Source organism: Aquila chrysaetos, chromosome 20 (genome assembly GCF_900496995.4).
Source record: "Aquila chrysaetos chrysaetos chromosome 20, bAquChr1.4, whole genome shotgun sequence".
In the NCBI taxonomy this organism is placed as follows: Eukaryota; Metazoa; Chordata; class Aves; order Accipitriformes; family Accipitridae; genus Aquila; species Aquila chrysaetos.
In genome coordinates this window covers 3,368,353-3,392,962 of record NC_044023.1, presented here as the reverse complement: position 1 = coordinate 3,392,962, position 24,610 = coordinate 3,368,353, and the positions used below count along the sequence as shown (strand labels likewise).

The following is a 24,610-nucleotide window of genomic DNA, read 5'->3' as shown; positions in this document are numbered from 1 at the left end:
TACTGCCTCAATGCAGCAAGATACCCACTGCACAAACAGGAGAAACACGCTGATGAAGTTCAATTAAGTGGTATAAAAGAACTCACTCAACTGACTTAGTGCATTTCTAAGCACATTTCCCACAGGCAAGATCCAGTAAGCCCCAAAGAGTGCAATGATCAATGAATTGAGTACAAAGTCCTTTGGATTTCTCAAGTTCTCAAAATCTGAAACAATTCTGAAAGATTTTTTGAAAAAGAGAAAAAATATTATTTGCTATAGACTAGAATGGTATGCACAAGCCCAGTTCCTGGTACAAGTGCTCTGCAATCAGAAAACTATGTATTTCAAGCAATGTGTTTTGTGTGCCTCTACAGAGAAGAATGGTATATGGTCTCACTAATTCCTTTGTGCTACTCACTGATAACTTCAGAAGCCGTTTAAAGTTGAAAAAACCCTATAAGGAACTTCTTTCTTCTTTGCATGACATACAGGAGTGAGTTCACCCTGTGCTCCGTCCATACAGTCTGTGAACTAGCTTCTCTCTTCAGGATTTGTGTTGTTGCAGGCAGCACAGTGGTACTGGGGCCATGTGAAAATATTGCCATATAACAAGGCTACGTGAGATAATGTTTTTCTGTGTGAGAAGATGTCTTCCTAGACAGCAAGGTGCTGCTCTTTCCAGAAAAGCACCCAACACACTGTTCTGGTAGGAAGAAAAAAAACATGGCTAGTCCCAGCTTAATTTGACATGGTTTGCAGTATGAAAATAATGTTCATTGCATTTTAAATATAATCTCTTTAGCTAGCATCAGTAAACTGTAAAGACCAGTCTTAATGCTAGAATCCCTGATGGTTTGAAGCACAGTGTGTTGAAGAAGGAAATTTTGAAAACTTTTTTGGATAACAGGAAATGTTGGCACTGCCACCACCTTCACAGCTATTGTCCCTGATGAAACTGGCTTTTGCTACTTCCTCAGCCATACAACGCCCCTCTATAGTCTCTTTTCTCCTTCAGTTGAATGCTGTGATGAGAGGCTCAAATCTTTTGTCCCTGCTATACTTAGTATCTGTCCTTGTACGCAATAGTTTTCTTTCCCTTCCAGATGTTATCAAAGTCCAATAACTGCTCTTGAGAGCCAAGACAGATGTAAGCTATTTTTTAAAACACAATTCAAGCCAACTTTCTTTCTTTGAGATGTAAAAATATAACGAAACATTATGAATGCCTTTTAATGCTATAGAAATGCAAAAATAAGTGCTATAATAATCATTAGATTATTTATCATCATCTGTCAAGGCCAAACCCTAGCTCTAATAGCAATCACCATGGCTAGGCTCCAATGCAATTATTATCAGGGACCTGCTCCAAAGACCATTGTCAAAGTCAATGAGAAACTTTTTCCCGCTGAGTTCAGGCTACTTTGGATCAGGCTCCAAACTGCCTAAGCCTGCAGAAGCTGCCTTCGGTCGTCCCAAAGCCAACACCCACAACACAGAGGTTGCTGTTGGTGGAGATACTTCAAGACAGCAATTTCCACAGCACTGCCTGGGCAAATTTGGCCAGCCAACTTTAAAAAATAGCTAAGTACTCTCCTTTGTTACCTCTGGTTGCTGTATCCCTTACTGTCACCTTAACAGTTGAGGTGATGCTGATCAGTCTCAGTATTGTCGTTTGTGCTTGAGGATCCTTCAAACAGACAGTGACTATTAATTGCCCCAGCAGGTCAGAAATGCATTGCAGCTTTGACAGCAACTTACGAAAAAATGGCAGCAAGACCTTTTATATTCCCAGCTTCTCTACTTCATGCTTCAGTAAGATAAGGCATAAGGAGCACAAGTCAAATTGTAACAGCTAAAAACTTCCAAATCAAAACCAAGTTTGCCAAAGCAATATAAAGTTTTCATTGCTGTTTGACTCTGTGAAAAGGGAGATATGGGTAGCCTTAGTAGTGACACACATTCCTGCCGGTTTTAATCAACAGATAATTAATAGCAAATTATAATCATAATAGCATATTTCATCCCAAAGGCTCCACAAGCTCTTGCTAAAAAGTTGGCCAAATGCTGTACTTAATTATACTCATGCAATCGAGTTCAAATGAGGGTGGATGTCCTTTAACCTCTGCAATGCAGCCACTTCCAAGAAGGAACATAGCACCTGGCCATCAGAACACACTGCTCCGTGCAATGAGAAAGGGCAAGAAGCAAAGACTCTCTGAAAAAGTCAACTGAAACACTGGGGAATACTTAGCAGTTATTACTCAGATAGGAACTGGGTGAGGGAAATTGAGTTAGTCTTATGTTAGCTAGTACAGAGAGAACGCTATGGGATCTTGCATCAAAAATGCTAGCCAGAACCTTAAGATTCAGCTGATCCATTTCCAACACTCCATAGAAGCACCCTTCTGCTCACTAAGTAATGTCACACTGTGCAGCACTTGTGTGATTACATTTCTTATCCAAGTCCTGGCTAGCCATAACCTTGCTAAGCTTTTGAGATCTGACGACTTAAAACCAAAAGGGTAATGACCACAAGCCTCAACAATTTAGCAAATTATTGGCAACAAAGGCTACTGCAGGATATGGTGCTTGAATACGGTACATCACTCGGTGCACGATCTTTATTTGCTGAGAGTTAGTTCCTATCTGATATCTAACTATCAAAAGCTGCAATATCAAAAAAAAAAAAAAATTAAAGACCCCCACCCCCCCCAAAACAACCAACACTGACCATGGGGATGTATTTTCCTTTTGGCAAAAAAACCAGCAGTATAAATGCTACCTTTTGGAAAGATTACACTCTAGAATTGTTTAAGCAGTTGACAAATAGAATGATCAGAGCAACAGTCTGTTTATCGTGTCATCTAGAATAGCATTAAAATTACAGCACTGTAGCTTGTAAGGTTTAGCAGTATTAAAAGTGGTGCAAATACAGTGACAGCAATAGTTCTTAAACCTGCCAAAACAAGTACTGAGTTGTTCTGTACTTATCAGTGCAACTGCCTTCTTCCTTCAGGCCTGCAGAGAACAGCTTCCAGTTTACGCTCGTTTTCAGTTTCCTCAACTGAACTAGCATGTTTAGGGCTTCAGCCCTCAAACCCCTAATATCACCTTTCTTAGATTGCTAAAACAGTGCCTCAGTAACATTTGTTGCCAAATGCACACTGTTAGACTCTCCAGATTAGCCAGGTTATGCTAAATTCCTGGAAGTGACAGTTTCCCGCTGGCAAGCTTGTCCCACATGTAAATCTTGGGTCTCTTCTCAGAACTGACTAGAGAGTGGGACTCTCCAGACTTACGCCCTTCTTTCTCCCAGAGATGCCTACATTAGCACATGCAGCCAAGCCCATGCTCACCCAATATGTCCTTCAGGGGAGTCAGCACAGAGTCACACCCCTAGGGAGACAGGTCTGTGCATCCAGGAACCATACATTCAACAGATTCCCCTAGATATGTGCTTCTGACTCATCAACTTGCCAACACAGCAGGCGAAGCCTAGCACATTTATAAATAATCTGGGGGAAACTCGGGGGAAACCATAGTTTTCCTCCCTCACAGGAGCTTCTTTAAACAGGAGCTTCCTTTCCTTAGATGTTTGTAAGGAATTCTGCAGCATATAACAGCATTAAAAATCAGATACTCACTAAGTTCAATAGACAGAGAGAGATCTTTATGTGTAGGTACCAAGAGCAGTACAAGTGTCAAGAGCACCACAAGCTTGTGCAACCTGTGCTGAAATCCATGCTGTATTCTCATGGCTTTGAGTTTAAAGTTAGCTTGGACACATCTGCATGCCTTGTAAGTCAGTATAACTGCAGCCCCCCAAATCTCTGAGTTGTGATGGAACAGTAGCAGATCTTTTTCAAGTCAATGAACTGTAGCATGACATCCAATTTTAAGTAGAACTTTCCACTGGACCCTGTCACAGCTCTCCTAGCAGCTAAAGCTTAAATAGTTAGAGATTATGGCACTGCCTCCAAAACAAATCACAGACTTTTCCTTTCAAGGGATGCAGTCAGGAAAAAGCTGTAGGTAGGAAGGCTGGGGAAGGCAGGAACGCAGGAAGTATGGGTTAGCATTTTGGCTCTGTGATACTACAGCACCAATTTCCAAGCATATTGGATCAGCAGGGTAATTTTAACTTTCCAAATCTCTCATGGACCATAATCAGATCAAACTGAATTGAGGTGAATTTGAAATCTACTGTCTTAATACAGGTGCACTGCTGAAATGTAGATCACACGCAGTGGCCAGCAGCTCATGAGCAACAATTTGGGAACCACTGTGTTAGGGCTTGCTCTGCACACTGTTGGCTATTAACGGAAATTGCCACAGAATTTATTCTCTTAATGTCGAGTTACTCTGCAAAATTGGAGCTTTCCAGTAGAAAGAAACACATCTCGGCTAAAGCACCTCATTCAAAAACGTGAGGAGAAGTGGTACAAAATCTTCTACCTGCAGCTGCAGATGGCTAGTTTATGTAGCTACTTTTCAGATGGTGATTTTGACCTTACCAACGCAAATTGTCATGGAGGCAAAAGACAGCCAACCCCACTGCCTTGTAACCAGTGCAGAGGAAACCTAGACAGTCACACGGCCACAACATGGCAGGTCACCCACAGATGTCTTACCAGACAATGCTAATGGAGTGGGGAGGGCTGTAGCCTCTTCTGTACTCATGTCACATCCATGCCCAGAGAAAGGTAGCTCTCCTCTTTAAGATCCAGCCTCAAGCAAACTGAATAGTCAGTACTCCTCTGGGAACAGGTCTCAATAACTGAATACATCATATATTTTTAAAAAGCCAAGTCAATCAGAACCAATACTTAGCCTAAGCACAAGGACAATGGGACTATGATGAAGACAAGGGCTAATCAAGTGCTAATCAGTAGCAAAATCTATAACCCTGAGCAGTAGTTTTTCATTGACACTGTATAAATTAGCTAGAATATCATTAGCTATTACCTTTTCAAACCACATGGGCAAAGAAAATTCCTGATTATTAGGGTGGATTACAGGACAATCCAATTATTATTCTCAGCATAAATACTCCTTGTAATTAATGGGCAACAGTGTTAAACTCTGCTAGCATATTTTCCACATTAAAAGTCATAAGCAAGTCATTGAAGATTTTGAGCAATCTGGCAAACACTGCACAATAAACTGGGTTTCAAAATGGTAATTAGCCAATTCTATGAGATGTATCCTCTCTATCTGCAAGTCCTAGTAATAAACATCAGTGTTTATATTTCTATTGCTGTATGATTATCATGTGTTAAACGTTAGCTCACACATCATCCTTAAATTCACATAAAGCAATGTAGACATTAAGAAGACAGACAAAAATTTGGGATGGGTTCATAATTCACCGACAAGGTAAATGATAATCAAAAATCCCCTCCAGACCTGCTTGGGAGGAAGAGGGGAACAAGTCTTCCTGACTTGACAAGTGTATGACAGTGCAATGTACACTGCTGGTTTTGTTACCAATTTTGTGTATCATAAGACAACAGACGCTAGCAGACATTGTGAATGTTACTTCATCTTCTACACAACAGACGCTGTGCTTTAATGCAGTGAAATATATAGAAAAGACACAGGGCTGACTCTTCAACTATGCCGATGGCTACTTTAATCCTGCTGCAAAAGAAACCAGCTTACCTTGAAAACCTCTCTAGAAGGTGTTCTTTTAGTTCAGTCCTCTGGCCAGTTGTCACTGCCATCCACTCATTTCAGAGAGTCACCTGGGAAGTCAAAGGAGCCAATGTTTTCTTCTTCTAGCTGTTAACGTTCATTGGATGTCTGGGATGCGCCTGTCCTTGGTGGAACACTGTGGGACACGGGAGAGCATCTGCTCAGCGATCCCTGGACAAGGCAGTGCTGCTCCAAGGTGCCACCGCTGTGGTGGGCTCACCCCACTCTTGGCCCTGCTGGGGAGCGTGCCCTCAGAGAGAGACGGCCAGGGGTTTCTGACTGGAAATCTCACACCGAGAAAACCTCCAACTGAAAAGGATCCCAGGAAAGGGGCAATTCTGACCAATTCTTTCCCTACACTTAGGCATTTTTGAGGCAGTTTGGAAACATGTCTACATTTCAGCACTTTGAAAACGCAGTTCTAAGCTTTCGTGTTTGAAATACCTCTCCACTTGGAAACACACACCACTCAAACCCGGTCAGAAAAACTGCTAGTTTTTCTAGCAGCTCCCCAGACTTGCCGTTCTTAACTTCTTTGTTCAACTTTTGTTAACTCAGGCCGAGGGGAAACCCGCAATCGCCAAACTGCTCAGGGGGAACCGATCTCCGGCACGGGTCTGCCTGACAGGGTTGTGCAGCCTGCCCGGAGACGGACGAGGGGGGAACGAGCGCGTTGGTGAGAGGCGTCGCCTCCACGCAGAGCGATGGGATCTCAGCCTGCGGCCGGGCGGAGGCGGGTCAGGCCTGAGAGGAGAGCCGCGGGGACCGAGGGCCGGGGCCGGGGCCGGGGCCGGGGCCGGGGCCGGCCGCCGCCGCCCGTGGGCCCGACCGCCGGTCCCTCTCCTCAGGGGCGGGCTGGGGGCGGGGCGGGGCGGCGCGCGGCCGGCCCCGCTGCTGCGCGGCCGCTGCTGCGTGGGGAGGGCGCGGCGGAGCGGCGGGCGCCGAGCTTTAAATGAACATTACTATCGCTCGGGGAGGGCAGCGCCGGTGGCTCGGGCCGATTGGCAGCGGCAACTCTTCTTCTTCCTCCTCCTCCTCCGCCGCGGCGGCAGGTAGGTGTCCGCGTTTGAACGCAAACTTCAGTCCTTCCCCGTGCTCGGTTCGCGGCCGCCGCGGCACCCTGAGGTGAGGCGAGGCGAGGCGAGGCGAGGCGGGCGGCGCTCTCCCGCCCCGCGGGGCGACACGGCGGTGCCCCGCGCCCTTGGGCGGGCTGCTGCCGGCCGGGCGGGACGCGGTCGCGGGGGGACGCGACCGCCCTCGGGGGAAGGAGGCTGAGGCGGCGCCGGCCGCGTCTCCTGGGAGGGCGGCGGAGCCCCGCGGGGAGAGGGGGAGAGGGCCCCGCGGAGGGGCTGGGGGCGGCCGCGGGAGCCGCTGAGGTAAATCGCCGGCGGGAGCCGCTGAGGTAAATCGCCCGGGAAACGGCCGCCGGCGGTCGCCTGTTGCCGTCGCGCCGGTGGCGGCTCCGGGTGCCGAGGAGGGCGGCGGTGACACTTGGTTTCTTTCAAACGCACGGGCAGTCGCTGCCGAGAGCCGTTCAGCCTTCGTCCGCCCGTGCGTGCGTTTGTAAAGGCACGGCTGTCGCTGGAAACGAAGAAGGGAGAGCGGAGGTCTGCGTGACCTGCTGGGCATTCCTCGGCTCTCCGGGGGAGCGCCGAGCTCTCGGTTCAATGGAAATCTTAAACAGCCTCATCCTAATAAAAGTTATTTCCAGAAGGTGGAGTGTTTTATTTTCTTTCGTTTAATATTCAATGCGTTCCAATGCTCTGTTAGTCTGCAGCAGAGCCTGGATTTGAAAACGTGAAGTGTCAGCCTAGTGCTCTGTTTCTAGCTTGTTGGTAATGGATTTAAAGATTTAGTTATAATTTCAGTTCCTGTATTACCTTTGGCCATTTGCTTTAGAACTCGTTTAAACTGTATTTACAACAGACATGAGTGAACTTTAAAGAAAATCAGGTCAGGCATAGATTCCGGGCATCAAACCCTTTTCAGGTCCCAGAAATAGCCACAGAAGTAGCGCGACCAATTCTTTTTTCATGCACAAAGCTTTTTATTTTTTATCTTTGTTGGAATTTCTGGCAGACACTGGAGCTCATCAACTAGATATTTTCAGCTTAGTTTATCGAAATAAACATGCTTTCTAAGCTTGCGTTCTTATGCAATTATATTGGTCTCCCTTCACTATGAGAGGTTTGCGTTTCTGATAGAGATAGTAGTTCTTAAAATAATAAAGTCTGTTTTGCACAAGCTTTTTTCTTCTTGCATTTTTAGGGTTTAGATCTATGAGAAGGTAAAAAGGAAGATGCCTGTGAGGGAACGTGCATATGAGCTGTTATGGGGTAAAAAAATGTACTTGGATATTAATAAAAAAGGTTCAGAGAGAATGTTTTATTTCTAATATTCTGTACTCGAAACAATGGGGATCTTAAGTTATTGTATGTCTTATAAAGTCTTGAAACAAGAATTGACAAATATTTATCTTGCAGTAAATGGGTCAGATGATAACATCTTCCAGTGGATCTCTTACTTCTGTATTGGACAGCTTTGGTTGCTAAGTAGCTGTGAATTTCTAATCCCAAAGTAAATGATGTCATAATGACATCATCATGTCCTTTCACTTGATTGATTCTCATAAGAGAACAGTAATGAGATTTGATATACATGTCCCATCTCTTTAATATTCTTCCTCTGCTTCAGGGGATTTCCTGACCTGCCTGGCAAATTCCAGTGAATCACACTGAGCTCTAGTAAAAAGACGTTCCTTTTGGAGATGAGGTGGAACATTAAAGGGACAGTGGCTGATCCTTGTTACTTCAAAATCTGAGGAACTTGGCAGCTTATGTTTTAAGTGTGGAGACCTAGATATGAAGGGCAGTGATTTAAAACTTGGAGTTAATAAATTCGTGTGCAGGTGCAAAAGTGACTTGAATTTCAGACACTCAACTTGAGCAGTTCAAATGGACTTTAGTTGGGGATCAAGTCACTTAATGTGTGTGAATCTAAATACTTCAGGTGGGGCAGGGGAAACAGAGAAAACATAAGCTGGTATCTTCCTTCAGTTGCCAAAATAAATTTCAGTCCTAATGGTAAATGGATGAAATTGGTCAGAAATTGACATGTTAATACTGTGTTAAGAACTGACAGCTCAATATTATTTTTTCTTTTAACTAGGTAGCATAATTTAACCATTGATAAGTTTGAAGCATTTTAATATCAGCACTGGCACTGTAGGGGACTCCTTGTAAGAGAGTTCTAAATCTTTAGAGTTTGTAGAATGTGTAAGAAATCACTCGTTTTTTGTTTCTTCTGAGGATAAAGGTACAAATGATGTCGTTTGGTGATGATCAGGATGGACTGCTAGTTTTTACAGTTTATTTTTATCATGTGTGTGTTCATATGAGCATGGGTCTGCATAAATTTTAGGCAGTTGTTTTCATGATAAATAGTAGTTTGGGGATCATGAATTTCTTCATACCCAATGAGTCCGAAATATTCTAGACAGGGCTGTGTGCATTTTCTGTGCGTAAATCTTACTATTTCATGTGCTTGTGGAAAATGGAGAAATGAAGCAATTATCATGTCCGCTTTATTGAACATGTAGTTTCGTTTGGTAAAGTTAAAAGCTGAGTCTGTCTCATAACATTCAGAGGCTGCATACACCAATCTCGCTTGATTCATGAATGTCGTGGGTTGCTAAAACGCATTTCAAAAGTAAACAATGATTTGTTAGCATGAACGAGTTGGTGGTTAATGTATTTACTGAAGATACTGACTGCTGATGTGATGCTTCTATTATTGCTAAAGTACTGCAGCATTGATGGCACTATTAAGTATAACAGAGTAGTAATTGAACATGAGGACTGGGAACAAGTAGGAAGGTGGTGGGGGAAGATGTTTTTGACTGTATCTTTGAGTCTATTCACCATGTAAGTGCAATTGAAGCTACAGATGCAAAAAGGAAATTTCTAAATAATCTGTAAGAATTCTTCACTCATCATCCTATATGCAGTGACAAATTTCCACAAGCTTTAAATGCTTTCTGGGATGACTCAACTACGAACAAGTGATTTGGAAAAAAAATATTATCTCTGAAGAGAATCCTTGGTGACAATTTCTTTTCAAGTTATCTTAGGATTTTCTACTTACCATGATTTCTTCTAACTCGTGCTTGCCTTGAATGTTGGAAACAAAAAATGAATTTGGACTTGGGGATATATCTGTGCCTTTCAACTGCATGTTAGATGGTCATCTGTGACATTTGCATGGTTGTGCTTTTAGTATGGTGACACATTTGGTTACATAAAATGCAGAAAGCAGTGCACCTCAAAGCCTTTCTGAATGCTCGTAATGGAAGGTTGATGCTGCAGTCCTGACCTCTTTGAACAGGCGATGACAGCGCAGACGTGGCCAAATAGAGAAAGACAGTGAACACTTTCACAGTCATGACAGATCTCACTTAAAAGACAAGGTCAGTTGTTGCAGTGGCTCAGTAAAACAACGGACAAGGCAACGAAGTCTTTTGTTGTACGAATAGCAATAAGAAATGCAATCTTTAGAATTTTGCCATCTACCGCAAGACTAAGCTGCTTTCAGATCATGGGTGAATTATCTGGTTTCTGGCTTTAAAAACCCACAACTGATGTGCTTCAGAACTTCTAGCGACTGAGATATTTTGTTCCCTGCTTCCAGAAGCATGTCTTTTGACTGTCAGTGTGAGGATAGCCAGCGTTTCAGCCCCAACTTCTGCTTTTGTCTTAAGCTCTGTGTGAGAATAGAATGAAATACCAAGTGGATTATTGGATTTACTTTTTTTTTTTTTACGTAGATTTTCAAGGGGAAAATATTATCTATAAAATCTGAGACTTTCTCAGGCCACTTGTGTGAGCCTTTTATAAGGGCAACACCAGCGGTTGGATATTTGAAATGTGTTTTGTTCAGTCAGATTGGAAAGTAACCTGATAAGTAAATTCATCTACACCTGGATCTTCTTTACTGATGAAAAAAAAATCTGCCAGCTGCATAAAGAGTGCTGTTTACAGAATGCAGACAGGATTTGGTCCCTCATATACTAGGAAGTAAAATACTTAAAAAATATATTTTTGTATATATACTCTACCCTCCTTTCTGTTACGAAGGAATTTGAAGAAGGAAAGTCACACAGTGTAACACGAACAACAAATCCTTACTCTCCAAGAAACCCTTTGGGTTTTTTTTATTTTTGCACAAATGTATTTTGCAATAATTTTAATTGTTCAAGATCTGGCCAACATGCAAGCTTGTGAACACAGAAGATGCTGACCACGTCCACAACAGAGCTGATGTAATCTGCAAACCAAGGACAAAATGCTGCTCTCGGTTGCACTAGTGTAGCTGGAACAACATTAGCTTGAGAGGTCATGCTTTGGCTTTTCCCCAAGGAAACATACCCAAACCATTTACATTAACATTCTGATATTTCCACATTGCTACACTGATCAGGCTTAAATGTGCAGAAAAATGCCACTCTTAACAATAATTCTGCTTTGTATTGTGTTAATGACAGCTCTGTTCCAAAAGAACCCTGTGGGTTACAGGGAGACCACAAGGTATAACAGGTACAAGTCCTTTGACTTCAGCTGTAACTGATGCAGTGCTTTCAGTAATCACTCTGGTGTCTCAGAAGTCCTGTGTTTGTCTTACTCTGTAGAATTCTGATGTGCCACTGTTGTCTGTTTGGAAAAAAAAAAAAAAAAAGCAAAAACAAAATCAAAAAAACCCTAAACAACACCCAAAAACCCCTAAAAGAAATAAAATAAAATCCAGATTTGGGCCTTGCACACTGGTAGCTAACATTATCTATTAGATATGAAAAGGCTTTCTATTTAAGACTTAAATTAAGCATATTTAGGTATCAATTGTTCCAAAATCACTTTTCCACTCAAAATTATTTCTGAAAGAATTCATTATCTAAAAATAGAAGTTATTTAAGAATAACTGAGTGATTTGTTAAGCTGGAAATTTTTTATTTTATTCCAGTTTTGACCTTTATATTTTAAAAGATGTGATATGTTGTTAGCAAACTTAATGCTGATTTTAGTCTGTAGCGCTGTCTTAGAATAATCTTGGTGCGAATTGAATCTTTTCTGTGTAAAATAACGATTGTTTTAATGTTTAATCAGAATGATGTTATCATGAAAAGCATGCAGTGAAAAATCAGTACTTCTGATACCAATTGTATTCATATGCTTATCAAGCAATGCCTACACTGTTGAGGTTCGTTCTGTAACTTTACCAAATTGTATAACAAGACCAAAATCTAGGCCAGAAGAAAGGAAGAAGTCATGTCAGAGGTGAATAAATACATCACAAAATTTTCTTTTGAAAAAATATATGCTTTCAGTTACTTATTAATGTATTCCTTTCAATACAAATTAAAAATTCGTAAGTAAATTGTCTCAGTCTGATCTTGAATTGTGCTTGTGCAAGAAATTCTAGTTTGGGTTTTTTTTTTTTTTCCTCCCTCTGAAGTAAAATGGGTAGAACTAAGCTCAAGATGCAAACTGTTTTCCCAGAGAAGTTTGCTCAGGTTTTCATCACTTCTGAGTAGTGGGTGTTGGAGGGGCGGGGGAGATCTTGTGCACTTTGTGCAATCACCTTTCTTCTGAAATGTGACTTACCCTTGAAGGTAAAGGGCACATATCACCAACTCTTCACCAGTCTGAACCCTAGAATTAGTTAATTTGGGGGTTCTGCAATACAGCTCAGGGGAATCGGTTTGCTTATTGGTAGTTTTTTGTTTGGATTTTTTCCTGGCTGAATGTAGTGGAGATGCAGTCTGACAACTGATACAGTGCTCAAAATATTTTTCTCTATCAAGGTGATATTGCTGTTTAACATATCTCTTAATTTCAGGCTATGACAACTGTTTTCCTGCTGCATGACTGTTTTCTCAGTGAAGCTGAGATGAAATGAGGCAGCTGTTTTAAAAACAAGTATCACAGGAATAAAACATGGCCTCCTGTTGTGGATACAACAAGGAGGGCACTGTTTAGTATTCTTCGCTTCCTCAATTGTTTTTAAAGGCTAATGAAAGCCTAAGGAGACACTCAGACAGTCATACTAGCACAAATCCCTATTATTGCTCTGATGATGAGCCTTGATGCTGGAAATTTTGCATGCTGCATCTTTGTTGACTTCTGTAAATGCTACAAATAGCAGGAAGGGATAGATAAAATGACACAGATGCTTTAATTATGATTTGATTACAGAGCAACCAGAGGAGTCTATTCTGAGGAATATGCAATTAGAGAAAATTCTGAGGACTATCTAACCTTCCGAAATTAAAATTAACTGGGATTATTTGAGCAGGGTTTTAACATTTCTGAAAGAATATCATTCCTCAAGGATCTTGCTGCTCTTGTGTAACAGATCCTCTCTAGCTTAGCAGATGGGTTTCAGGGTAACACAATGTCATCTTCTTCAGCTGCGTCTACTGGTTTGCTTCACCCAGCCGTCCCATCTTAGTATCGCTTGCGGGTCATGTACAGGAGGGCAATGCAGAACCTGTATTTGAAGTGGAAGTAAGCAGCCATCCCTGGGTTGAAGCACAAAAAAAGGAAGAGCAGTTTAAGCATTCCTGGATCATCTCTCCATATCTTATCTGTGAAAACAGAGGTTTTTCAATCTCATGAGCAAGAAAATTAGAGTTGTGCAAACTTGTTATGCAGGTTCCAAAGGGAAGGCGTAGATGGAAAATTCCATGCCTTTTTCCTCTTGCAAACTATTTAATAGCAGAAAGCTATATGGTTAAATATGTTAAGCTTCTTTGTGGGCTTACTTGAATTTAATTCCATTGATTTCACTAGCTGTCAAACATGAGCAGAATTCAGTATCTGTCCCAGAGTTGAAGAGCAACATGCTTTCAGCCTCAAATGTAAAGACACTTAAACCTTACGGAAGTTACATTCTCAAATAGTAATCATGCTTTCTTCACTTTCCTGAAATGAGTTCACCTATTTAGACAGGCAGCATCAGCTTGGAGACTGATATCAGGCACAGAGTTGATAAAACAATGAGTTGCACCTGTTAGATGCACGAACAGCGAGGTGAGGGCACAAGCAGGTCAGGAGGCTTTCAGGTTGCAAACAGCACCATGTACACGTAATGGTGACAGTAGCTGTGAACAATGGTTTATTTGCTTTTCCTCAATGCTTAGCATGTCATTTATCAGCAGTGGAAGTTTATATCTTATTTTCTGTAGAACCTAATATTTAAATATTTATCACTAATGCTTGAAAATCATTCTTCAAGTGTAATGTCAGTTACTGTCCCTGAACTACCTCTGCCCAGCCTGAAAGAACAGGACCTGACAGCAGTCCTCCTGGGCTCCAGTTTGGGACGCAGCGTTTGCTTTGGAGCTGGAGCATGGCAGCAGCGGAAGGGAGAAGGACTCCTACTTCAGTGAGCTTCATGAGACCTGCTATTCCAGCTGTTCATAGAGGCCATGTGAAACTGGGCTTTGTTGATCTTGATGCCTGGATGCTCTGTGGGTGGATAGGGCGTTGTGAGAGTGGCACCAGCTGGTTTTGTTCACCTCCCTGACGGGTCTGTTCTGAAGACTGACCTTGCTTTTGACCTTGCTTACCTTGAATAGCAACGGATACACCTGACCTGACAGTGAATGAATGTGGCCAGCATAGCTGAGGGTAGACAGTGTTCAAGACACTTAAAGAATTACTGTTCTTTCTGAACAGGTACTGAGCAAAATTAAGCTTAAGTATAGCTAAAGATCCACTGGATTCAGCAGCCTGTCAGTCTCTGTTGGCAATTGTAAGGGCATTTTCTAGTGTAGTGCCTTCTTTATTTATTTTAACATCTTTTTAAGAGCCTTCAAACCCTCCAACTTCAAAGCATTTCTGTTCCTACTGACCCATGTGTATTTCACAGGGATAAAACCTCTAGCTAGCAACTTGGGGATGATTTGTCAAGGGTCGCTTTAATAAATTAGGTTATTTATTTTCTGCCTGAAATTCCCTGGTTGGTGACTAAGAGAAACTTTGTATTAAGCTGTGCAAAGCATAATGAGGTTGCTGTAATGCTTTGATGTGGAAATGCTTAAATGCTAAAAAAAAAAAAGTGGTGTTATTGATAGAGAAAGCTTACTTAAAGTGTTTAGGGACAATTTATATAAACCAAATATAGATTATACTATAAAGATTATACATTTTGATAATAGACCTTTAAAACTTTAATATTGGACATCATAAAAAGGTCAAAATCAAATTATTTTCTTGAACTGCTCTGCAGATAGTTACAAACTCAGTCCTTTTAAAAATAAAGATATATTTGATATCAATGATAGAGAAACTAATATTGCAATAGATGTACAGTAAGATTTTTTTGTTTCTTCATACCTGTTACAAAGCCATTCTTCATCAACAAAATTATTGAGCTGACTGTTAATTTTTCTGGAATTACAAGGCTATAGCAAATTTGAACTATGTTCGTCTCAATTAAGATGGTTATATAAGAGTTGCTTCCCTTTAGCTGATCGAATTGTATTCCCCATGCCACTTCTTGCTTTCCATGTTGCTTCTAGATTAGCAAAACAGAGTTTGCTGTATTTTCTTCTTTTCTTCTTGTATCTATTCTTGAGGCTTATTAGCACAAAGTAGCTCTGAGCCATGGCTTGGACACCAGAGATTCTGAAAGCCTCAAATAGCCGTAATAATGGAGTTGGATGAAGGATGCTGGTTGCCATGGGAACAGTGCATGTGCCACACAAGATAATGTAACTGCTGTAGTGCAGAGATCTGTGCTGCATATTGATTGCAAGATTTCTTGAATTTCTTATAAATTTTGTGCTTTGTGCTAGTGAGAGCAAGTGAGAGAAGCTTGTCAGCTGGACTAAACCCAGAGAGATCTTCCTAATTTGAAAAAAGTTGACTTTTGCAAGTGAGGGGAGAAGAAGGGGTCAGAACTACTTGAGAGTATTGTTAGGTTCACGGCCTTTCCTTCTTGAGCTGACAGTGTCCTAACAGTTGTGTTAAATCGGAGTTAATGAAGTATTGGAACTGAGGCACTATGGGTGAGTGCCCCGAGTTAAAAGTGACAATAGAAGGCCTTAGGAAACTGAACTTTTACCTATATAATGTTTCATACGGTGGCTTGTCACCTGGACACTTGCACACTATCACAGTTCCCCAGTGTACCTTTTCATTGCTGCTGGTGGTGTGCCACTGAAAAGTTCATTTTTGTTCCAGCTTGTCGAGGACAAATCTAATTAGTGGCATAGCTGTGTAAAATACTGTGATTAAGAAAGATCACACTCATTGACAGCCAAGAGGATGAGTGCAATATTGGTCATTTCACCAAGCTGGCAGAAGGTAAAACATGCAGGTTTTAATTTGGAGGAATTCTGTGTGAACAGGACCGCACTTCATTCTGGTTTTTTTCTGAGGTTGGGCTTCTTTTTTCTTCAGATGTATGAAAATCACACCTTTTGGAGTGGCAACATCTACCGGGATAGCATAGTATTAGTGGGCTGCTAGAGTTGTCTGCAATCTTGCATAGAGATGAATGAAGCAGGACTGGTTTTGCTATAATTCTGCAGCCTAAGTCTTCTGGGTCCTGGAATAACAACATAGAAACTCCAGTTATTGTCCAAATAGCCCAGATCCTCACTGGCATAATCCAGCAAAGGTCTGTCAGTGGTCTACCTGGTGAAGCACTGCTTCACCAAAGGTAAGCCCTGGCATGTGATCTCAACAGGGGCTCATACTCTGCTTCAGGATCTTGCTTCCTTGACTCAGTTGAGATTTCTAGGCCATGTTTGTTCCTCAGTGAAAGGCAGCTGGGTCCACTATTGCTCAGAATGATTGTGCAGATGAGATAATGCAAATTAAAACTCTCTTTCTAATGGTACCCCCCTGGGAGGGGTGATGCCAGAAACTCTTGCTTGCCTTCAGCAGGATTGCTGGCAATTAGCCACTTGTCGTCTCTCTAAAGGTAAAAGTTGCAACTTCCCCGGTTCTAATGTTACTGAATCAAACCTGCTACTCCCCTCCTCCCAAGTTAACGTGTGGGGATACATACCCTTTAAACTTTTTCTTAGATCTGCTTTCCCAAATTTTTCACCATGAGGAGTTTGTCTCAGGACGCAAATTTCTGGCAACTATTAAAAAAAAACCCCAACAACAAAAAAAGTGCTGTTGACACCTGAGACTTATGGGAAGGTCTCTGGTTTTTTGTTTTTATCTCTTTTTTTTTTTAATCCCTGGAAAACCTCCTGTTAGAAAAGATCCTGTGTAATTATTGATTTTACAAGGTTTTTGGAGATGATGTATATTGTTTCGTACCTACCTCATGCTGTTTGAATCTCTGGGTGTTGTCTGAATCTACCTTAAAAGTATCAGAACTTTAGGAACTGTGAGTTAGTGAGGTTTTCTGTGTCTGCTCTAATAAGATACTTATCTTGAGGAAGAGATGGGTAACTTAAAATATATCTGAGGTATTACTTGTCAGAAATGTGTCTGAGAGGATGTATTTAGAAAAGCTAGGCTATTGTGCCCTCTGGGCATTATTTGCAGGGTTGTTCATCAGTATGGGTCATCTCAAATGTGGTGCTAAGATATCCATTCAGTTTGTTCTTGACTGCTGTTTCTGTTTTTTCTTGACTACTGTTCCTGGTTTTAGATCCTACCACCACATCCCAGCAGACTACCTAGTTTTATTGCCAATTCAAAAAAACGGGTTGTACAGGATCAGCTTCTCTGGAGTTCTTCTGGGGTTTTTTTGTACAGCCAAGACAAACTGAGATATCATCAAAGATGCCCATTTATAACCAAGATGCCTGCTTTGTAATGTATAGACAGTTAAATTTTAGACCACTTAAACATAGTAAGGGACTAGTGGCGCTGCACTCTGGTATGTTTAATTAAAGCCATCAGTTTGTAATTTCTTTTGTAAACCTTTAACGTTTTCTGGGATTATGTAATAATTTGTGGGTGAACTCCTTAGTCTTTTTTTGAAACTATATGTTGAATTTAGTAAGTGAATTAGTGCACTTGGACATTAGATGTTGCTGTACATATTAGTAAGCCTTCCCCACCTGAGTGAAACCTGACTTGTGGTGTCAGTCACCCACCAGTTTGGCTAAGCCCTTCCTGCTGCACCTAGTTTGAGTAGTGCTTCTTGTCCCCTGCGGTCACTTTGTGTGCGGCTGTTATGTGAATGAAGACTGGGACCTTCTGCCAGGTGTTCAGGGATTAGCCGGTTAGGTTTGCATATGTGTGTGTATGTATACATATAAATACACACACATCACACTGTGTGTTCGTGTGTATATATATGTGTGCATATACTCTGTAGTTCTTATATTTTCCTACTGTCAGTTATGCTCCTGCTGTCATTTGACAATGTTTAAGATGATTGCTTGGATTAGAGAGTGCTTCTCAGTTAGGATAAATGTGAACAGACTCTAACCGATTGTCAGGTGTAACTTGTTTTGGCCTATGCTGTGCACCCAGCTGGAAATGGCTTGTCACCATAACAAGGTGGTAATATGGTTCTGAATGAACATGTAGCAGTGGCACAGTTACTGATTGTTACTTCTTTGTCCTTGGACTATCTGGTACTGTCCTGGTACTGTCACGATTTTAAAGAAATACTCAGCTTTTAAGTATGGGCATATTTAGGAATATCTATAAATACATACAGCAGCCTGGCTCAAAGTGCCCATGAAGAACGCCAGTGAATATGCTTCCTCTTTGTGGTGGTTTATGGTGTTGATGTTTATTGCATTGCCTCCAGGAATTTTCAATCTCAAAATGGTGCTTAATTTGATAAAGGCAGGGACTGATTTTATAGTACAGTATCTTTTCAACTTACATTTTTTCTGAACGAAGTAGAGTTTGAGGGGCCAGATAACAAACACACATGAAAGACAGGGAATCTGCTGCTGTCATTCTGTGGAAAACCATCTAGGTTACCAATGTATCAACTTTCATGTTATCCCTTAGGTGACTTTTCTCGGTTGAACTCCACTGAAACTGAAAGCTGCTGCTGACTGCTAAGGTCTTGTGTAGCATCTAGTGCACAACATTCTGTAATTCTGCCTTGTTTACTGTACCAAAGCTGCAGGAATTGAGTGATTATAAAGTAACGATTAACACCCTGTAGCTGAATAGATTTTGGGAGCGTAAGTCTGATAAGAAATGCAGCTGCCACCCTCTCCCCTATCCTGCCAAAAACCCTAAAACCCACAAAAACTCTGGCATGTAAGATGGTTGCTGGATTAAATACAATAATGTTTCAATAATCAGCATGTGTATTTGAGAAGGGAATGAGGAGTTCTGAAGAAAACAGCAGGAAAGTGAGCCAAATGCTTACCTTGGAAAGGTCAGTGACTTCAATGGCTCAACAGTAATTTTTACTCGTTGTGAATCTGGCCCTGGCATCTAGGTTCAGTAAGGAGTAGAGGAAGGGCTTTGTACATTTTTTTTTAATACAAGCAAATAGAGACTGTTTATGGTTTATCATTCAGAACTCCCTTCTCAAGTGCTCATAGCAGCCTTTAAGCAAAAGCAGCAATACCTGACAGTGCATAGATACATGTGGTAGAATTTAATCTTCATGGCTGGCTGAAAAAGGAGATTGATGGTTCTGCTTCACAGTGACACTCGGAGGACTGTAAGGAAGATTGTTTTCCCACATTTGCATTCAGCTACTCCAAGTATATCAATTTCCACTGAGCACGAGGATGATTTTGATTTTACACAACAAGAGTTTCCAAGGAGGTGCTAGATTTACAGAAGCGGTTGCCAAGGGTCTCCAAGGGACTTGACAGATTTACAGACTGATGACATACTACTAGTGTAGTCTCAGTGGAAATTGGGTTTGATATAAATAATAAAGAATGGGAGGTGCTGAAGGACAATGTTCAAAAGCAATTTAGAGAGGCCGTGGAACATTTTGATTTGTCTCAGTCTAATTCCTCCCACAAAGGGGAGTTGAACTGTGACTGGTGGAATTTATTTATTTTCACTTTATACTTTTTAATATTGAAAATTGACCTTCAGCATTATATTCCACTTCTGTCTGTCTTTATGCAGATTACATAAAAATAAATGGGTAGTTTATGAAGGTAAAATATTCAGGGTGGGGAAGGTTTAAATGAAAATTATCAAAGAATGTTTTTTATTTTAAAAGACTATGTATATCTTAGCCAAAGCAGTTTAGTAATGGATAAGTATGGGCTTGGGAGATGCTTAGATGGACCTTTGAAAACCTTCACAAATTTCCTAGGTTTTTGGGGTTTTTTTAAGTCTATTTTAAAACCCCCACACACTTATTTGCTGATCATGTCTATACTAACATTGACAGTATTAGAAAGGTGACCCTGTTTAGTTTGTTCTTTTGTTCTTTACATAAGAACTTGCTGCCTTGTCTTCTGAGCAACACAAAAGCTATTTTATTTCTGAGGAACAAATGCTTTCTGAGTGAATCCTGTAAGATGTTGGTTTTCTTTCATGAGGTCGCTATATTTTCCTTTTGCCAGTATTTTTGAAATTGTAGAAAATTGCAACAGAATTGCACTGCAAGGGCAGAGCTGCTTACGTTGTGATTTGCTTCAAGAGGTTAAAGAAAAGAGTTGCTGAGAGGTGCCTAAGATATGGTGGCTAAATATGTGAATGTCCATGTACCTGCTAGTTAGAAGCCATGTGTATTGTGGCTACAGATGAATTCTTTTCATTTATAGATGTACTGATGTTAGAGGTGAGATGGAGGTGCAGGGGAATAATCTTCCTTCTTTAAAGGTTATATAGGTGTTGTCTTGAAATGCATTGTATTCGGGCTTCCTCAAAAGCTATTGCAAAAGCTTATTTTTTTGCCAGAACATATTGTGGGTTTTAATCACGTTCATGTATTTACAGTCAAGATTAGCTGCTTCCTTGCTCCATGCAGACAATCTAAAAATCACACTGGTAATGGGTAACACTGATAAACATATAGTAAACCAAACAAAAAAAAATGTGCAGATTTATGGGCTGTTTTCTTCCTAGAGGGAGACAGAGGTGTGCAGCTTGAGGACAGCTAAGCTGTTAGCAAATGCACTCCTATTGTTGAAGCACAGAATGAGGGAAAACAGCTGTAATTGCACAAAGATATATCAGTTGTACTTCCCTTGTGGATAGAAAGACATATAAATAATTAACACTACAAAGGAATGGCCACAATGAAAAGAGTCTAGCATTATCCTCTGGTGTCCTCTTTGTAAAGCAGATGAAAACTATCAAGACCCAACTCCCTGCCTGCCTTGCTGCACATAGGAGACTTTTGGCAACAGTAGCAGAAGCAGTGCTGAGATGATTGCTACTTGGTGCTGCAAGAGTGGCTGCTCCGGCTCGGACCTTTTTGGGATTAAAGAATGGCCAAGCAACATAACTGTGGACATTTTTTGTCCTTCATGCACCATTTTATTCCACTTGGTCTGCTGGTTTTTGGCTGGATGGTAACAAGCAGGTCTGCTCTAAGTAATCCGGCTTTCCCCAGCAGGTGTGGGATTTGGCACTGGGCTCCTTGAAGACGTTAGGTCTGAGAGAAGAGCTTGTAGCTGAAGAGCTTTGAATAGCAGCAGGTAACAGCCTCAAATTGCAGTACCTCAGACTTGTCACACTTTCTTGCTTCTGAATTAGGAGCAAAATTAGTAAGCAAGCAAAAAATTCTGAGGAATGCTGTAGCCATTTAAAAAAAAGCAAACAACAGAACCCCTAAGAATTGTTGTTTAAGAACAAACATTGGGTCAGAATGAAGAACACAAGTGATTGTTACACTTAGGCTCACACACATGCCAGATGCTATCTTGTGTCTGAAAGCAAAAAGTATGGCTGTCTCCAGATAGTTTTATTCATCAACTCTGTATTCATGTACTTCAGCAGAGAATGGCTGGTGTAAAAAGATTTACATGGGTACCATACATTCTGCTATACTTATATTATCAATGATTATGCTGAGATAGGCTTACAACGGGTTTCACATAGAAACTATCTGTAGATTCACTGCATTCACTTGTCTGTTCTACTGGGCTGGGCTAGTTAAGGTCACACTGCTTTGTTTTTTGTTTGTTTTTTTTTTTTAAGGCATTTGCTGTGTTTGTGTGTGAAGTAATTGTGTAGTTGTCTATCTTCTGTCACTGATTGTAAACAAGATTTATTCTGTGGTCCTAGCTAGGAATGTTAGCTGTACAGCAGTATTTCTCCATTATGTTCCTACCTTCAAGATGGAGGATTTACGCACAGCTGCTAGAAATGAGTCTTGCTTTTCCAGCAGGAAGCTCTTGTAGTGGAGATCAGGGAGCTGGAAGAGAGGTTGGAAGTTTAAATGAGAAAGCCCAGGGATCTTTGCAGAAAGCCATAGCTCCACTGACCTTGATACGCTTACAGTAGTTCACAATGCAGTTCTGTGTATTTAGACATGGTTATGGGGAGCATAAAATGTTGACTGGATGACAGCTGGGCTGCTGTGACATTTTGCAGGGGAGAGTCCTTATTTTCACCAGGAAAGCTGAATTGGTTATTGTTCTGTCTGCAGGATGGGTATCATCACAAATGACTGCTGCTTCCGTTTATTTTTTTTATAGGATTAATTGAGTCCCACCTACTTAATGTCACTGTTGCTTCCACAAAATATTTCCACTTCTAGAACAGCAAACTAAAATAATCTCCATTCAATTTAAAACAAGGCTCTATATTTCATTTGAATAATGATGACAGCTTCCTTAAAATCAGAGGTCAAATTCCATCACTGGTTGGATGTGCAGAGGAATCTGAAATGCATAATATACCGTTGAATGAGTTGTGTTTGAGGATGTCTAAACTGTCTTGCAAATAAATGTCTCCAACATAATAATTTATTTCTAGGGATCTTTATTTAGCAGGAGCATGAGTTATCTCTGCCATGTAGCAGACAAGATTCACAGTTTTCATGAAAGATCTACTACTACAGGAATAAAGACTTCCTTTGTTTACGGGGGGAGAAGCACCCTTGAGGCTGTTGTTTATAGCTGCTGACATGTGATAGAACACAAACATGCCTTTGCTGGTGGAATCTCAGATTGGCATCTTTACAGGGAGGGGGAATCTTCAAGGGTAGCTTAAAGCTGACACTTTGTCATCTTGCAGTGATAAGCCCTCGAAAGAGCTGTATGCACTGGAGTATGTTATGCATAATAAAAATTGAATACTGGAAGAGTTAGAAATGGTAGTTTGTATTCGGTACCTGAATTATGCAAGGTATGATGTGCTGTCTTGTGTGGAACGTTCTCATTTAATGGGAATTTCTTTGCTAATAAAAGGCTTCAAGATTTGGTCCAATGGATCTTAAAAATGGTAGTGCTATTTGTGGATATGATTGGCAGATGTAATCCCTTTCCTGCTCTCATCTACATCTTTCCTTTCCTAATCTTTGCCAGCCATTAGACCAAAACATAATTAAATCTAGTATTTCAGAATGAAAGTAGACATTAATCATTCAGGGTGCTTTTTTCTTTTTCTTTTTCTTAGAAGTTTAAGAAGGATAGACACCTTAATCCCACTGAAGTGCACACATAGGTATTTTTGGCTCCTTTGAAAAATTCAGCCACATTATTTAATATAATCCAGTGGTGATCTTTTATCAACACTCTCTTAATGACATATAAATCTTTGACATTCCCATTGCAAATATTGTAAATTAATTGGAAACATCATATATTGTTTAAAAAATAATGCTACCATAGTTGTTTTTTCTTATGTATTAGTTGTAAGAAATAGGCAAGTTTTGCTCTTTTCTCTCTTTTTAATTTTGACACTTAATACCCACAAATGCTTCCATAGTGTAAGAGAAACCAACTTCCCTCAGTTTCCCCTTATCTTTCATTGAGGTAAGTGATGACTTGCTGATAGTCATTGCACAAGCTTTCTTTTTCTGGACAAACCCCAAAAAACAGAACAGACTATAAAAATGTACAAAGTAGCATTGGCCCTTCTCAAGTGTTACAAGCAAGTGAAAATTTTGCTGCCTTAAACAATGTACCAGGCTTGCCTTGAATGTAGTTATCCTGTAAGGTTATTATGAGAGTTTGATACACGTGCTGCTGTGTCCCTTTAAACAGCTAGCCATTGGTCATATGCTTTGAAGATAGGAATGATGGAAGTCTAAAACTGGTGATATCTTAATGTAGCTTATCTTCTACTGGTTGGAGGTACTTCAGTGAGCATTTACGCAAATCGGAAACAATATATGGAGTTTATTTGGCCTATTATTAAAAAAAAGGGCAGAGGAATTTATTCTGCCTTCCTTGTTGGAAAGCTTTATCCACAGCAGCTGTCTTAGTATAAACAATTAAGCAAGAGAAGCTGCAGTCCAGGGGCCTGACACTTCCTTCTTCTCCCAGGCTCTCCAAGTGGTGTGCCACCGTTAGAGGTGTGGCAGGCATCATGAAAACTCATGGTACACAATCATAGAAAATTTAGATTGGGAAGAAACTCTGGAGGTCATCAGGTCCATGCATGTGCACTGTGTGAGCTGATTTTGTATTTGTCTACCTTTGAATGGCTTATAGAAAAATTTTAACAAATCAAGAAACTATATGCATGTCACTCAGGTTGCTCACTTTCTCTGCCTCTTCCAAGTTGATCATTGAAAGCAAATTTTTGTAGCTATAAGGAGATGAATATTTCTTTCCTTACTGCTATAACTGCATACCATGGTGTGCTGTTTGTTTGTTTAGGCTTGTTAAAATTTGCTCCATTTAGCCAAATGCCCTTTTCCTTCAAAGCAGCACGAGCTCCCAGTGGAAGCTGAGGATATTCACCGCTTAACAGAACCAAGCCTTCCGTTTGCACAATCCCTGCAGTCTGGCAATATATTTGGAGTAAGTCCATTATGACTGCTTTGGGTTGGCTAGACCTAAATCAGA

General features: G+C 40.9%; 1 protein-coding gene across 1 annotated transcript in view; it reads left to right on the top strand.

The window, feature by feature from the left end:
* Positions 1–6,564: 6,564 nt before the first annotated feature.
* Positions 6,565–24,610, top strand: part of SLC6A1 (solute carrier family 6 member 1) — a 63,098-nt gene continuing 45,052 nt past the window's right edge. The window contains exon 1 of the mRNA XM_029996102.1: positions 6,565–6,728. The gene's annotated coding sequence lies outside the window, so the exon portion shown is untranslated. The remainder of the gene's footprint in view (positions 6,729–24,610) is intronic.